This window comes from Sinocyclocheilus anshuiensis, unplaced genomic scaffold (genome assembly GCF_001515605.1).
Source record: "Sinocyclocheilus anshuiensis isolate Anshui unplaced genomic scaffold, SAMN03320099.WGS_v1.1 scaffold769, whole genome shotgun sequence".
In the NCBI taxonomy this organism is placed as follows: Eukaryota; Metazoa; Chordata; class Actinopteri; order Cypriniformes; family Cyprinidae; genus Sinocyclocheilus; species Sinocyclocheilus anshuiensis.
This window is the reverse complement of record NW_015539878.1, coordinates 423,461-441,273: the sequence shown is the minus strand read 5'-3', so window position 1 is coordinate 441,273 and position 17,813 is coordinate 423,461. Positions and strand designations below refer to the sequence as shown.

The 17,813-nt window shown below is 38.9% G+C and overlaps 1 long non-coding RNA gene across 1 annotated transcript in view; it reads right to left on the bottom strand.

Annotated features, from left to right (window-relative positions):
* Nucleotides 1-2,912, bottom strand: part of LOC107685384 (uncharacterized) — a 19,254-nt gene extending 16,342 nt beyond the window's left edge. The window contains exons 1-2 of the long non-coding RNA XR_001633946.1: nt 2,823-2,912; nt 2,495-2,617 (exon numbers count right to left, since the gene is read on the bottom strand). This is a non-coding gene — a long non-coding RNA (uncharacterized LOC107685384). The remainder of the gene's footprint in view (nt 1-2,494; nt 2,618-2,822) is intronic.
* Between the last annotated feature and the right edge of the window lie 14,901 nt (nt 2,913-17,813).

Below are 17,813 nucleotides of genomic sequence, written 5' to 3'. Positions count from 1 at the left end.
GAATATTAGAATGATTTCTGAAGGATTGTGTGACTGGAGTAATGATGCTAAAGCTCTGCTTTGAAATCACAGGAATAAATTATATTTTCAAATAGAAAACAGTTATTTTAAATAGTAAAAATATTTCAAAATGTTACTGTTTTTGTTGTATTTTGGATCAAATAAATGCAGGCTTGGTGAGCAGAAGAGAATTCTTTAAAAAACATTAAAAATCTTACTGTTCAAAAACTTTTGACTGGTATGTTAGCCTATAGTTTGAAGTAAAAAATATTAATATTAATATTAATAAGGAGAGTCTGAGATTTATTTGACAGTGATTTCACATTTCTTGTTTGTATGAAGGCTAAATACCAATAAAAGTTGAACATTTATTTATTTGCGCCATTTTTTTCCTAAAATATTATATAGTTTTATAGGAGTAGGTTTCATCGAGTTGGCAAATTAATTTTTCTTAAGTTTGTAGGTACAGACATCTGTTGTGGCCGTTCTTGGCCGTTTTTATGAGGCTTTTTTAATAGTGTTCATATCGATATCGGAATTATATCGTATCGACCGAAATTAAGAAATATATCGTGATATAAATTCTGGCCATATCATCCAGCCCTAGCACCACGTGTCATGAATGATGCTTATGGGAAACGACAAGGACTTGACTGTATTCTGCTCACATTCCTCCGTCCAGATGATGTCCTTTTTTCTAAACTGAGTGTTTCTCAAGCCTCAACCTGCACTGCCATCAAGGTGCATGTGCACCGGTTTGTTTGCCTTGAATAACAAACAATTAGATTGCGATCTGGTCTTTAAGCAAAAACACACTTCCACCAAATATGCGCCTGGCCCACAGTGTTTGCATCACTCACCCTTTCACCTCTCTCTCTCCTCTGCTTCCTTAAGAGGGACTGGAGTTGGATTACCGCTCTAATAAAAAACAGGTGCTTTCTTAAGCGTCAGTTGCACGCACATGGGGAGTAAATGCAGAGATGCTACAGTCAGGAGAGCGTGCATGAAACAGCTGTGAATAAGAATCTGACTCACACACAGGTTTACACTGCTACCTTGTGCTTACTTCATGAACTGCACACCTCCAGCACTTCAAAACTGGTTTCTCTGTTTTTCTAGTGGGACCTAGTTCAGGTGACAATCAATCAATCAATAACAATAAATCACAATTACAATAACCAAATCACAGTAACAGGATACAGAATTTCCTAAATTGCAGTTCAAGATAGTCACACAACAGATACATTTCAAGTTTTTTGACAAAACATACATATTAAGGTGCGTTCACGCCATATCGGAATTCCCGTAATTATGAGATTCCAACTTCTAAAAAGCTTTCACGTCCTCGTAGAATTCGTAATTACAACTTGTGAACTGGGAGTTTTCTGAGTGCTACGACTTGTACCACCTGACCACCGCAGCCTATGTTTAGGCGTTGATAGTGTTGCCATTGAACAGCATAATTCCGAGTCCGAGGATGTCAACAGCTCCGAGTAGAACGTCACGTGCTGTCATCTCGAAATTACGGTAATTACGATATGGCGTGAACACAGCATTACATTACTACTTTAGCCTAATTATTCCTGGTTAGAAATATAAACAAAACAATCAACAAAGTCGTCAAAATAATATGGTAAATCACACCAATCTGCAATATCAAGCAGCAAAACGAGCTGTTTTGTACAGCGAAAAATAGCTGGATGCGAATGAGACTGGAAGCCAGACCCATAATTTACTAATGGCCGAGCCCGTTCTTATGGAAAAAAAGGTGGATACAGGCTTATATTGTTTAAGACTATAATTAGGGAACTGAAAATTATCTTCAACTATAAAATAAGATTGAATATATTAAATATAATGAAATATATGCAAATAACAGGTAAATTTGCTGACAGATACTAGAGAATGAACTTTATTAAAAACAGCACATTCGGAAGTTTTAGTCAATTTAAGAGACTTACAAAAAGCAAAAACAAATTGTCATTTAAGTATTCAAAATGACTCAGCTCCATACACACACACACTAGGGTGACCAGACGTCCCGTATTTCAGCTTTATTTTTAGTGTCCCGACTTATTTAGAAAAAAAATCATATTTTGTCCCGTATTTCAAGATTTCTTTACGACTGGGTGAGCAAGGCGAGTAGTTACCTTTGATTAGGCTGTTCTGTTCTCGCGTGATAGAACACTAAAAAGCTTGTCGTAGAACAACATTACCATCCAATCACAATTCGTTATCGCCTAACGTGCAGTAAGTGAAGGCGGAATCACGCTGAATGACCCACAACAGAAACGCTCTCTCGCCCGCGCGATCCCAGTTCTGCGATCAAAGTTCTCCTTGTGCCTTAATTGTCAAATACACACACACGTCAAATTTAGATATCATTAAATAAAATTTCTCGTATCGTGGTAATATTTCACACTTTGAACCATAAGAAATCTGGTCACCCAACACACACACACACACACACACACACACACACACACAGTCATACCTGGCAATACTTCCGGTGTAGCTGCACTGGTCAAATGAAATGATAGCCACGTTTCATACAGATGTCTTTTTGCTGTTTATTTGTCTCTCTGTCTCTCTCTCTTGTCAGCGGACACCGTGAAAACTACAAGAAATAAAGCATATAATGTTCAAATATGCATTTAGCCGAGTCCTTTTCAAGTCTCTCATGTAAATGTCCGCTGATACGCAGTGAACACATGCGACAAATCCGAATCCAATGACATCATTATTTACACATAACATCGTTTAAGTAAACTGATGTAAAACAACATTATACACAAAATGCAACAGATTTAAAGATGAATTACCGTGTGGGCCCTCTTAGACCATGCAGATAAAGGTACTCTTTTTCAGGCTCTGCATACCATTAGTGTTTCTCTGCATCCATGTTAGTTCAACCCATAATGCAATAGTCCCGCGTTCAACTCAACCTGATCATATGACCTGTTACGCTTCAATTAGGGTTGGGTACCGTTCACATTTGAACCGGTACGGTACCGGTATCGGTGCCGGTACCCAACGGTACCTTTTTTGGGTACTTTACTCTCTGTGTAATTACAAAAACATTTATTTCAGTGAAAAAATAAGTCCAAAAGTCTCAATTTCAACATTTTGAACAATAGGGCCCTACAAACTTTTTCTTTCTTTCTTTTTCTTTTTTTTTTTTCCCCCAGAAATTCTTGTGTTATTTTTTCTGAAAATCAAATGAAGGCATTAAACATTTATTTTAAATCAAATGAAAATTTAACCCTTTTATTTTTTGGCAAACAAACTGAGGTTTACTGTTGAAATGAATACATGGAAGAAAAATTGTGTGAATATTCCTTTAAAACATTTTTTAATAGGCTAATAATTGTATTATTATTTTTTCTACAATTGAGTGATTAATCTGGTTGTAATATTTATTTTTATCATTTAATTGTTTTATTTACATTTGATAGAAAATTGAATATTTAAAGATGTACATTATACTGTACAAAAGTAATACAAGAGTAATATATTTCTGTTACATGTTAAACCGTACTTTTATTTTGACAGGTTGCCATGAAGTTTCTGTGTATATACAGTATGATGATGCTAGTTTTCTCAAATGAAACGGTTAAATTCTCGTGAAGTGACTCTCACAGCAGCTCTGGCTCCAAAGAGAAAGGAAAAATTGAAATCGCATCATATGACCCCTTCAAGCTTTTGTGTTCATGCCGTCATATAGTGAGACACAGAGGCCGAAAATCACCGCGAGCGTCACGTGTGCTTCAGTATTTGTGTAGTAAAAAAAACGCGTTTCCGCCATTCATACATACAGAGGCAAGCGGAACAAGCAGGATTCCTATTTAAACCATCTTTTTGCATTTTAATATTCACAGACACTAGTTCATATCGCGATTCGAATTAAGTGGCAGTGGCTACTTTTGATTTATTCGTCCAAAATTGACAAATTCCGTGGCATTCCACGCTATAGAGTAAATTAAGTTTTTATGAATGGACTCCATGATCCCGTCCGTGTTTTCGCAGAAACCATATGGCCCTAGAAATGTAACCACACTTCAGAACATTTCGGCTTGCCCTGCGTGTTGTTTGAATGAGTTGCAGGGGTGACCTCACGTCACAGGGTTTCTCTTTCTCTCTCTGTAGCGTATGCGCCCAGATGCATTCTCAGGTACCGAAATTTGGCAGCGATTGATTTAACGTGAATTGGTACTCGGTAGTACCGACACAATTCGGTCGGTACCCTTAAAAGTATCTAGTTCGGTACCCAACCCTAGACTTAAATTTATATGAATTTTTAACAGAAACATAAATATGCACATCTCTTTGAAAACATGTCTTTGACAGTTACACTCCCACCAAATTACTATAATTTATGATGAACTTTATGTAAATGTTTGAATGAATTTAGTAATTTCACAAACCAAATATTAGAACCATATATCTCTGACTCTTGGTTCAAGACTACCAGATGAACTTGTGACACTTAAAAGTCTCAAGATTAGACAATACATCAGATTTAATTGTTCTCTACAAGTACCACTAATTTATGAATAGGACATTCAAGAATTGATGGATTAGTCAGTCGTTGACCCTTTTTCCCTAACTTCCTATTTCCTATTTGAATTTTGGCCTTTCGCACCAGTCCGTCTTCATCTGCACAAACATCGAGCACTCGTCCAAGTCTCCATTCATTGCAGGGAAGCTCTTCCTCCTTGACAATGACAATATCTCCAATCTTTACATTTCGTCTTGGAGAGTGCCACCGTTGTCTAAGGGTGATGTTTGCCAGATATTCCTTCCTCCATCTACTCCAAAATTGCTGTGTCAGATATTGTACTCTGCGCCACCTTTTCCTCGCATACAGGTCCTCTGGCGCAAATTTCCCAGGTGGAGGCAGAGGGACAGAGGATTTCATGGTGAGTAAATGGTTTGGGGTAAGTGGCTCTAGCCCCTTGGGATCATTGATGTTATCTGTGGTGAGTGGGCGACTATTTATGATTGAATTGGCTTCATAGAAGAAAGTTCTCAAGGAGGCATCATCCAATCTTCCTGCACTCTGAGAAAGGACCCAACTTAGAACGCTTCTAATTGTTCTGATCTGCCTTTCCCAAACCCCTCCCATGTGACTGGCATCAGGTACGTTCAAAATGAAGTCACATTTCTTCTGAGATAGGTAAGCAGTTAGGGTGCTTTCACACTAGCACTTTTGGTGCGCACCCAGGTTCGATTGACGTCAGAGTTCGGTACGTTTGGATGATGTGAACGCTGTCTTCCGAACTCGGGTGCGCGCCCACGAACCGTACCCAAGTCCGCTTAAAAAGGGTAGTCTGGGGTACGGTTCGCTGCTGATGTGTACGCAATCGTACCAAATCACGGAAGTGAAGAACGTAATCGTACCAAATTGCGGAAGTGAACCGCTATTAATGAGGTATTATTTGATAAAAATGTGTGTTTGTTTGTGTGTTTCACTCACTTTCCTGACGCGCTGCAAACAGAGAGCTGTATATCTCATTTCTGTTCGCCTTCAGAGTTCTTTAGCGCATTTGCATAAGGCCGTAAGTGCCGTTATGTACTGAAGCTTTGGAAACAAAACCAATGGTTCAAAAGCATAAATATAAAATTGAAGAGAGCAATGCTATGCATTTTGCCGTCTTCTCCTGTGCCATAGTTACTAAGCAACGGGGTAAACAGCTGCTGGCTTGATGATGCAAATGAACCGCGGTTCGGACCTAAATAATATAATGTGAACACAGTCCAGCAGGGGGAGGGGGGAGCAATCGAACTCGGGTTCGGACCAAGCAATCGAACCAAGTGTGAAAGCACCCTTAATCTCTCCTTGTCCAATTCTTCCAAAGCCTTTGTCGGCTCGTCTTTCGCCCCAACAAAATTTGTCCCTTGATTAGATCTGATTTCTCTTCCCCGGATTGCTATAAAACATCGCAAGGCATTTATGAAGGCATCAGTAGTGAGATCTTCTAGCATCTCTATGTGGATTGCTCTTGAGGAGAAGCAGGTGAATATAAGACCATATCTCTTATGCTCTTTCCGTCCTTGCTTACAGAGAAATGTCCCAAAGCAAATCATCCCACAGTATTAGAATGGTGGAGACGGGTCAACACGGTTAGTAGGTAGATCAGCCATCATCTCTGTCTCTGTTGGCCTGCGAGCTCTCCTGCATGTAATACACTGCTTAATGTGGTTCGCCACAACTTTGCTGCCACCAACTACCCAGTAACCATTTGCTCTCAATTCATTAAGGGTCTGTCCTCTGCCTTGGTGCTGAGTCTTTTCATGGCAGCAATCCACAATAAGACGGGTGACCACACCATGTCTTGGAAGGACTACTGGGTGCTTCGAGTCAAGAGGTAAGGAAGGTTTCTTCAATCGCCCTCCCACCCTGAGAACAGTACCATCTTGCAGTACTGGGTCAAGTTGGAACAACGGATGACTATGTGGCAATTTGCCATGTCTCAGTAGTTGTATCTCATCTTTGAAGGCATCCCTTTATGCCAATTTTACAAGCCTGATGCTGGCATTTCTCGTGTCTTCGACATTTATGGGTTTAACTGCCTTGTCTCTCGCTAATTGCTGGATTCGAGCGATGCAGTGTGCCATTTCGAAAACCGATTAAACCTCTCCAAAAAATTGTCATCATTTGCTACCTTTGTTTGTAGCACTTGCATTGCCTTGATTTCAGGATCGCCAACCAGAAGCTCTGGGGTTGTCTTTTATGTGACAATTTCTCTTTCCCAGAGAAACTTGGGTCCAGTGAGTCAATTCGAACTGATCAACTCTGACACCTTGAGGCCCCTGGAAGCGTGATCTGCAGGATTTTGTTCAGTGTCTATATAATGCCACTGTGCAGGGTCAGTCGTTTCTCTGATTCTTTGGACTCGATTCGCTACGAAAACGTGAAACCTACGGGCTTCATTGTTAATGTAGCCTAAGACTACCTTTGAATCGGTCCAAAAATATTCTTGGTCAATTTCGAGCTCCAGCTCCTCCTTTAACATGCTACTGACCGCTGAAGAGATCACCGCAGATGTTAACTCAAGCCTAGGTATAGTTACAATTTTGGTGGGTGCAACCCTTGCCTTGTCAATGACAAAGGAGCAGTGCACTTTGTCTTCACTCAACACTCGAATATATCCCAGTCAACAATTTGATCTCACCATGAGCTCACACGATTCTCATGGTGTGGTCACAATGTGTGTGTCACAGTGAGCTAAAAGTGTAACCACACAGCGCACTCACTGTGTGCTCATACTATGTTCCCAATGTGAGGTCACAGCGCACTCACTGTGTGCTCATACTATGTTCCCAATGTGAGGTCACAGCGCACTCACTGTGTGCTCATACTGTGGTCACTGCACACTCACTGTGCGCTCATACTGTGAGCTCACCATGTGAGACCACTGTCATATCATTGTGTTAAACTCATTCTTTTAACTGTGATCTAAAATTTCTCTAATATTGGTCAGTAATATCACAAACATGTAATGTATAGTTACTGAAATTTGATCCCGAGGTAGTAATGTAGTCTAGTCTATAATATCATATTAGCATATGTGAATAGCAATTCCTTATATACTACTCACACCGTGAGGATCACAGTATGAGGATCGTGTGATGTCACTGTGATCATCGCATGATCTCACGTGTTGACTGGGTACTTTCCTGCTCCTGTTCAATTCTCACATGTCTAATTGTTTCCAGTCTCTACTCCTACTGTCCTGACCATTAAAGCTGAAAAAACCCATTGCAATAAAAAAAGCAACAGCAACCTCTGAGCAGTAAAACATTTTTGTAATGGAGCCTTGCAAGAGATTACAGCAAGACAATAAAGAGATCTCCCATGTTTCTCTCCCATTGTCATTTTGGATTCCTTTTTTTCAGAACTTTCTCATGTCTCAGTTGTGTCTACTTTTATTTCTCGTAAGGGTTTTTAGGAGAGACATCTGAGACTTCGGAGGTTAGAAAGAGCAACCACTGAGCAATAAAATATTCCTATAATGGAGTCTTGATAGAGATTGCAGCAAGACAATAAAGAGATATTCTATGTTTCTTCCACCACATTCTCAGTTTTGACTCTTTTTTTCTAAAATATTTCTCATGTCTCATTTATTTCTACTTCTATTTCTCCTAAGGAATTTTAGGAGAAACATCTGAAATGCTGTTGGTACTAAAATGAAAGATATATGAGAATCTCATCTAAGTCTCCTGAGCTTAGGAAAAGCAACCACTGAGCAAACATTTTTCCTATGTGGATTCCTTGCCGCATTGCTGGTTTCTCATCCAGGGCTACTTTAAAGGAAAAGGTGTCACTATTTACACTCCATTTAACTCCCAACACCGTCTGGACTGGGAGTTCATCAGAACCAAGCTCCACATCCTGAACACCACTGGCTCGCTCACTGAAAGGGATAGACTCCATGACCTTTCTGTCATTTGAGATGAACTTGTGTAGATGCAATTTCCCTTTTGTACACACATTTCGGGCTTCTTGTACTAGTTTGATAGCTGCGTCCACATTTTCCATACTAATGAGCCCATCATCAACGTAGAAATTACTTTTGATGAAACTGGCTGCCCCTTATCAAAAAGTAGTATACTTCAAGTTTACTTTAGTAAGTATACTTACGTAAAGTTCAAGTATATTTTTAAGTATACTTTATGTATTAAGTATACAAATATCAGTGTACTAGTAGTATACTTGTAAGTGTACTATTTCAATACTCCTTGGGACTAAATTGGCCCACTTTCTAGTATACTTTAAGTATAACAGTAGTAAACTTTGAGTACACAACTAGTTTACATCTATGTTTTTAGTTTGTACTGCAACTATACTAAAAGTGAACTTATAGGTATACTGATAGTTTACTAATTAAATACTTGTAGTAGCATTTTTAGTACACTTTGAAGTATAGTCTCAGTAAACTACTAGTTTAGTAGTTTCATACTGCAAGTATACTCATAAGTTTTCTTTAAGTGAACTTTACATTATACTTTAAGTATACTACTATGTCCCTATTTAGGTATTAATTTGTATATATTTTGTTACATGAATATCTGAACATACAAAACATCAAAAGAACAGGGTATCTGCTTGTAAACAAAAACATTTTATTCTAGCTTCATGCATTCTTTTTTTAAACACTTGAATGTGGATAAGTTTCATAAATAAAAAATAAAGAAATAAACAACATTTTGAACAAAAAGCTGAAAAAAGACTATGAATTGGATTCAGAATGATAATCAAAACATAGATAAAGTCGATCAACACCCCAAAGCTTGACAGTCAGTATTACCTCTTCATTGGTCGACATTTTATTCCATAATGTTACAGTTTTGATGCTGTTTTATGTTTGATGATCGTGTTAGAATACATGTGGAAGCATCTGTTGTTTCGGTTTCTTCTTCACTTGTGTTTTTTGGAAATTCTGTACAGAAGATGTGTACTAGCGCCCCCTACAGTATAACAACAAAAACACGGATTCTAGGAGCACAATTATAGCTAAAATATATGTAGACTTTTTTATATAAGTTTTATATAGTATAAGTCAAGTATACTTAAATGTCATTTTAAGTATATTTCTGAGAAGTACATAAAAAGTAGACTAAAAGTATACTTTCCTATTTTTTTGTTTAAAAGAAGTATACTAATAGCACACTTGAATAAACTTCTTTTTCATAAGGGGCTGCAGGATACTCTCTTTCGTTTTGACATGCAAGATACTTCATTCCATAATTCGCGCAGCCAGGAGAGGATGCTGCTCCGAAAAGATTAACTTTCATGCGATACTCCTTTGGCTCTGAGTTTGTATCGCCATTTTCCCACCACAGGAACCGTAAGTAATCTCTGTCTTCCTGGCTTACATGGAACCTGTGGAACATCCTTTCTACATCACAGATAACTGTGATTGGATATTTTCAAAACCTGCAGAGTACCCCTGTTAGCCCGTTAGTGAGATCGGGTCCAGTTAACAAGTGATCATTTAATGAGGTGCCATCATATTTGGCAGAGCAATCGAACACAACTCTAATCTTCTCTGGCTTTCTAGGGTGATATACCCCCTGGTGAGGAATATACCAGACGTTTCCTGCTTTGGGTTGGTGTTCAGCTCTCTCCGCATCACCATCCTTGAAGACACCTTCCATAAATTTAACAATCATCTTTGAATTTTGGGTCTTACTCAAATTTTCCTTTCAGGCGCTTCAACCGCACCAGAGCCAGCTGCTTATTTTCAGTTAACTGTGGGCGTGTCTTAAAGGGGAGTTTTCTCATTCAGAAGTTGCGTGAACTGTATATCATCTTGTGATATGCTCCTTTCCCTTGGACTTGTAGCTCTAAAGTCTGATTCAAGGGTTCTGATGACAGAGGTAGGTGTCAGTATTGGGATTTCCTTAACCGATACACGATGGCACAGCCTGTAACTTCAGTTGACTCTGCAATCCGAGGTGAACAGCCAACTATGCTCCAACCCAAGTCTGTCCTGACGGCATACGGTTCGTCATCACCTCCTGTGATGACTTGGCGTGGTGCTAAAGCTCTTGAGCAATCGTAACCTATCAGGAGTCCGACTTTACAATCCAGCAGCATTGGAATTTCCTGAACAATTTCATTCAGATGATTCCACCTTCTAGCGGTTTCAGGAGTAGGAATGTGGGAACGTTCAAGTGGAATGAAGTCTCTGGTATAGGCATGTGGCAAGCTGATTAAGCCATGAGAGGTAAAACCCCTAACTCTGAGCCCACTAACTCTTTCACTTTGAACAACTGAATCCTTTCCCATCATTGTGGTAAGCTTTAACTTGACTGGCTCTGAAATTGCCCCCATCCTCTCACATACTTCTTGATCCACGAAGGTGTTGCTGCTCTGTGTATCCAGAAGGGCATAAACTAAGGTCTCTCTTTCAGGGGTGGAAGTTGAAGAAATCCATATAGGCACTATCATTGATGTACTCCCACCGTCGCCACTGTCTATGCAACAGGAATGTGAAGATGTGTTTTGTTCTGCTTGCATAGCATGAGAAAACGTGACTGCTGCAGAAGAAGGGCGGTCTTCATGAAGTGGTGTTGGATGATGTTTCTTGAATATACTACAAGTAACTTTACTCCTGCAATCCTTTGAGTTGTGTCCTTTCCTAAGACAGCCAAAGCATAGGTTATTCTCTAATATGAACTTCCTTTTGTCCTCCACAGACTTACTGGCAAAAGTTTGGCATTTGTGGATGGAGTGGCTTTCCCCACAACACCTGCAAGTGACTGGGTTTGAAACTGAATTTGTTGACTTTATCGGATCTGTTTGAATCCACCGAATTGCTTACTCCAACACTGTATGTCTTTGGCACTATTCTTGATTTATCTGATGCTTTCACATTAGTGATGAATGCATTAGCCTTTGAGCACTTAACTTCTCTAGATGGCTTCTCTTCAGTGAGCTTGAGGGCATGAAAGGACGTTACAGGGTTGCATGCTATTTCTGCTTCTTGAGCCACGAAATCAGCAAACTCCTTGAAAGTAGGGTATTCCTCCAATTGTCTCAGCTGCATTGTTACATGCCGATTCCAATGAGATGTCAGCCAATCAGGGAGTTTTTGTAGCATTTTCTGATTCTCCTCACAGTCGTTTAACACCTGAAGCCCTTTGATGTGTGGCATAGCATTGCGACAGGCTGTCAGAAAATCACTGAATTGACTAAATTTAACTGACTTTCTCGAGCCTATGTTTGGCCAGTTATTCAGTTTTTCTCTGAACGCATGCTGGATTACAAATGGATGGCCATACCGAGTATTCAGTGCTTCCCATGCTTGATCATAGGCTTCATCGTCCTTTCTGTAGAAGCTTCCTTCCAACACAGACTGCCTCACTGCTGACATATTTTTGTAGGTAGAACAACTTATCAGTTGGATTTGTGCATCGCCGCTCTATTAATGCTTTGAAACTTGTTCTCCACTCTAAGAACTTAAGTGGGTCCCCTGTGAAAACTGAGGGCTCAGGTGCAGGAAGTCTGCTGAGAAATGTTGAATGCTGTATCGATTTTGATTGTTTTCGTGCAACAAGGAGAATTTTTAGATAAATGCTGACAGCAATTATTGCGGGAAGGCCAAAAGCAAGAATTGACGAAATGGGGCTGGCTGCTGCGGTTTGAAAGATGATACAGGCTCCTTTACGGTTTACCTTATCGAAATAAAACTCATCACCCAAAATGTTGAGTTGTAGAAACACCATAGCAAATCCAACAAAGGCAGCCAGACCCCAGCTTAGGGAAATCATAATGAGGGAAATGGGAGGTGCGATTTTATTCTGGTACTGAAGCAGATGCAATACGGCATAATAGCGATCAATTGAGATGAAAGATATGTGCAAAAGAGATGTGATGCATAACATAATATCAACACTGCTGTGTATTTTACAGAACACGTCTCCCAAGTACCAGCAAGTCTCAACAGAGCGCACGCAGCATGCTGGGAGGCATCACAAAACCTCCGATGAGCAGATCGGCCAGGACCAGAGACAGGATGAGGTAGTTTGTTGGCGTGTGCAGCTGCTTGAAATAAATGATGGCGACGATGACCAGCAGGTTTCCACATACTGGGGTAAGCGCAATGGCACTGAAGAACAAAAAGCAAAATCTGAATCTCTGACAGGTAGGCGAATCTCTCACACGAGTTGTTGGACAACTCAAAACAGAGAACAGGCCCACGGTCAATCCTAGTCTGAGTTGAATTGTTTAGGTCCATGACCAGCTGGACATGGTCTGTCCAAAACAAACAAACACACATTTATTTATAAGCAAATTATTCACTGCTTTTCTTATTATCTTAACAGCAATCTAATAGTTAGATTCCATAGCCATAACTACACAAAAACATTATCAGCCCTGCAGCTTGAACATAAATCATACCATTAAACATTCATGAAAGACCTTACATGTTTACAAAAGAGCGAACGTGCAGAAAGCACTTATGTCCTCACCCCTCCTGCATTGCATCACTACTGTCACTACACCCATCATCTGTCAACAACAAAAAAGCTTTTCCTATGAGATTTCCCTCTATTTTGATCCTGAGTTACATAAATCAATGAATGCAGTCTGTTATACTATTTTTCTTTATCTTGTGCTTTTATGTTCCTTGGTATTTGATAGTTATTAAAATTAGCAGAGATCAACTGCTTGGATTGATTTTTATCATGCATTTATTACTTATATTTGGTTCTTTTAAATGCATTTTATGTGTATGTTTTATTGTTTTGCCCTTGTTCCAGACCCAGGCGTTGAATTTTAAAATAAGGAAACCCTTCATTAAGTATGCATAATTGCATTTTAAGAACTATGGAAATTTAAAGAAAGATAAATATAAACTCTTTTAGTATTTATTTCGTAAAAAGTTTTAATTTTTTAGCACATATTACGGCTGTCACACAGTTGTGATGTCATTTGCATCACGACTAAAAATTTTGCCCCAATAATGCCTAACAGGGTCAGTGATATAAATATTTCATTAGAATATGCTTAAAATCCTAATCAAATGACTTTTTGATTCCTCCAGTGAAACATCATACCTGTGTAATTTCTGACTCTAGAGAAATCCTGTTGTGAAAATAACTGGTGGTTAGATTTATGTCTCCTTCATCTAAATATGTTTGCGAGCTGAGGGACTTATTAAATCTGATAAACATGTTTGCAATATGTCCTGCTGTTTATCGGCACATTCACACCTGTCCTCATTAAACTCCAAAAGAATCACACTTGACTCTGATTGGTCCCTACAGGAGTGAAAACATTCACCTCAGAGCGTCTAAGTTGCCTCATTCTGATTGTGCTAATTAGATAATACAGAATAATAAGTTTGAGTTAAGTGAAGCTTAAAAAAAAAAAAAAAAACAACATTAAAGACAAAATAAATGAAAATATGAAAAAAACAAAAAACAAAATACAAACTAAAAATATAAGCCTTTAAAATGTTTATATGGTATTAAAAATGTGGGTTGAAGATTTTTGGGTTGAATTGGACATAATGTTCAGGGCAATATTTATTTAGGCCTAGCATATATTCTAAAGCATTTATGTTTATTGATACTTTTCAGTTTTGAATGAACTGTAATGGACATTGCTCTCACTTCATCCACTATCTTGGCTGGATTTTAAATTTTACAGAGATTATCGCAATGCGTTATGGGACTGTAAATCATCTTAATAAATCTTGCATTTGTATTTTTAAGGTCTTCATTAACTGCTTCAGCAACTGCAACCTGTTTATTTATGAATCAAGCAAATAAAATATCATATCAAATATAATACAAAAACATAAAATACACTAGTCACAAATGCTTCGGTGAATAGCTTTGCTGTAAGATAAAAATACACTATACAATTCAAAAAAGTAAGATTTTAATAACAAATATTTGTATTCAGCAGTTATGCATTAAATTGATCAAAAGTGTCAGAAAAGACATTTCTAATGTTACAAAAAAAAACAAAAAAAAAAAACTGTAAAAATGTATCACCGTTTCCTCAAAAATATTAGGCAGCACAAGTGTTTTCAACATTAATAATAATAATAATAATAATAATAATAATAATAAATGTTTCTTGAGCACCAAATCAGCATATTAGAATGATTTCTGAAGGATCATGTGACACTGATACTGGAAATTCAGCTTTCCATCACAGGAATAAATTACATCTATACATACATTACAATATATTCAAGTAGAAAACAGATTTTAAATTGTAATAATATTTTACGGTTTTACTCTTTTTACTGTATTTTTCATCAAATAAATGCAGCCTTGGTGAGCATAAGATACTTCTTCAGAAGCTAATGTGGAAGGACTGGAGGAATATATTGAATCAATATACTGTAAGGGAAGCTGCACTTTGCTTTTCAATGCAGTGTGGGGAGCAATAGACACACGAATAGCTTTTCTTCTGCCTTGTTCCGTCATGATTGGACTGTATGCAAGAATTTTTGTGTTTGTAAAACAGCACGCTAGAAAACTCTGCAAGGCAAACCAGCATGAAAATGAGAATGTTTAAAAGCGCTCGACGATCGGAGCACAAAGCAGCAAAAACTCTCAGTGTGGTCGTGGGTGCTTTTATTATTTGCTGGTTGCCATTTTTTATTAACTCTTTGATTGACCCTTACATCAACTTTTCCACCCCACTTGTTCTCTTTGAAGTGTTTGTCTGGTTAGGCTGTATTAACTCAACCATAAACCCCATCATATATGGCTTTTTCTGGTATAGGAAAACCATTTCTCTTATTATAACAAGTAACAAATTCATAACAAGCTCATCTGATATCGATGTTTTCACTGTTTGATTTAATTTCAGTCTCTGTGCATCACATTGGACCACAGTTGATATTTTTATACTTACTGAAATCATTTACAACAAAATTCGCAAATTGCATAAACAAGGAATAGTGTAAATTGCATGTGTTTTATCTGTGCAAAAATAAAGGAATTCTGGGACACTGTGCCTTATGTATAACATTTAACACATATTGCCTCCCACATTATGGAAAAAATGGGTTGAATTATGATTTGATGGTCCAAACGTTTCAAAAATGCAGATTTTAAGTCACATATAAACGTGGAATGCTTGTGTGAAGCTTAAGGCACACTTATTCAGTAGTTTATAGATTCAGTATGATTCAACCTAATTTCTATAAAAGCCTTTATGAGCAAGGAATCCCTTAGCATTCTTAATAGGGCTGGGTTGAACTAGATTTCTCCATTTTAATAGATTTTTATGAACCAATAATGATTTTTAAATCCCGAGAATCGGTCTTAGTTTGCTGTTTTCATTTGATGCGTGAACAAAACTGTACTAAACATTAGCTAATTGTAGCGTGCAGCCCATCCAATAAAATCACAGTAACTTCTGATATGAAACAAGAACTGCATCCCAAATGACGCACTATACACTGTGCACTTATACACTAGGTACTTATGCACTCTACTCAACCATGTAGTGTATGAATTTTATAAGGTTATTTTGTCATAAATAATTGGAGTCTGATAGCCCCTCCCCCTTTACGACATAACATTCCACACTTCAAATGTTACACACTTCGGTTTTTTTGGTTATTTAAAGGGGACATAACACACACAGTTTCACCCAATCTCATGCTAATCTTGAGTACCTATAGAGTAGTATTGCATCCTTAATATCTCCAAAAAGTCTTTAGTTTTATCATATTCATGAAAGAAATATACAGCTTTACGATTCTCTGCAAAAACAGCTGAGCTCCTGGAAGCATGCCCTGGGCGGAGCTAAAGTCACAAGCCCTTGAGCGCCGATTCCCAACAAAATAGAAATTTGATGCCATTTCACTGTGTGCGCAAATCCAGCGTTGAACTGGGCCTTGTTTATAAAACACTAGTCACCGAAATGACGGGAACTAATAAACACTTGCGAAACTCTGTTGCTGCCCCAGAAAAACAAACTGCATCCACTGTTCACGTAACATTGGGTTCTGTGGGAAGCTGAACAAGGTTATCTTTCCCTCACATCCAAAAGCACACCGAGAAAGTCCTGTGCAGCGCTGCCGAATGAAGCAAGATGACGGGCATTCTTGCACTCTCGCTCTGGCCGATGTGTGTGCGGGCGCGCTCTTCCGGGAGAAGTGCCATACAGGGAATTCCGCCCTTCATGACGTCATGAAGAGACATGATTGAAAAAAATCTTTCCAAAACTTGTAAGAACCTGGAAGGAGTGTATTTGGCACAAAAATACTCCGTCACATGTCAATGTTCTTTTTGTTTTTTTTTTACTTTGGCCATGTTTAGCATGAGAATCCAACTCGTTAACAGTGTAAATAACTTGGAACGTAAGAAACAGCATTAGACCCCCACCCCCCATAAGTGCATAATCCAGGTATTTAAAATGCACTTTTTCTTTTTGGAATTTTCAGTGTGAACGCACTACACGCACTATTTATACTACAAAACGTCATAGAATAGGGCATAAGTACGCAATTTGGGATGCACCTAAAGTCTTAGCTTTCAGATTCTATTTTATTATGAAATGTAAATAATAAATACTATTTTGGTGTTCTTTAATGTGGTGTAACAACGCAGTATCCACCTCAGATCAAGCTAAGTGCTAGTGTGGGGCTCACGTGAACCGATCATCTCTTCCTCTTTGCGACTAGTAATAGCACGAAAATAAACATAACTGAACATCAGAAGGTATGTTGAAAGATGGAGTATAACTGTCACGGGTTGCCAGGGGAAAGGAGCTCGAAGGAGTACAAAGGACGCAGATAGTCAAACGAACAGAGTCTTTAATTTTCATGGGAACGTAGGAGAAAACCTCTTTACACGACGGGGACAGGACAAAGAAACTGAGGAAAGGCAGGGCTATAAATACTAAATCAAACGATGGACTAATAGGATGATTAACTAACACAGGTTGAAACTAATGAACTAATCAAGCAACACAGGAAAACTAGGTCAAGGCAGGGAGAACAGAAACACAGAACATAAACGTGACATATCGCCCCCCCCTCCCAGAAGGTGGATTCCACGCCGTAACAGTTCCAATGGGCAGGGGGGGGGGCGGGTGCCCTGGAGGCTGGTGCAGGGCAGGAACAGTGCGGAGACAAGGAAGGCCTCCAGGGTGGATTAGGGAGTTCGGGCCGCCATGGCGGAGCAGGCAGACTAGGAAGCCATGGCGGAGCAGGCAGACTAGGAAGCCATGGCGGAGCAGGCAGACTAGGAAGCCATGGCGGAGCAGGCAGACTAGGAAGCCATGGCGGAGCAGGCAGACTAGGAAGCCATGGCGGAGCAGGCAGACT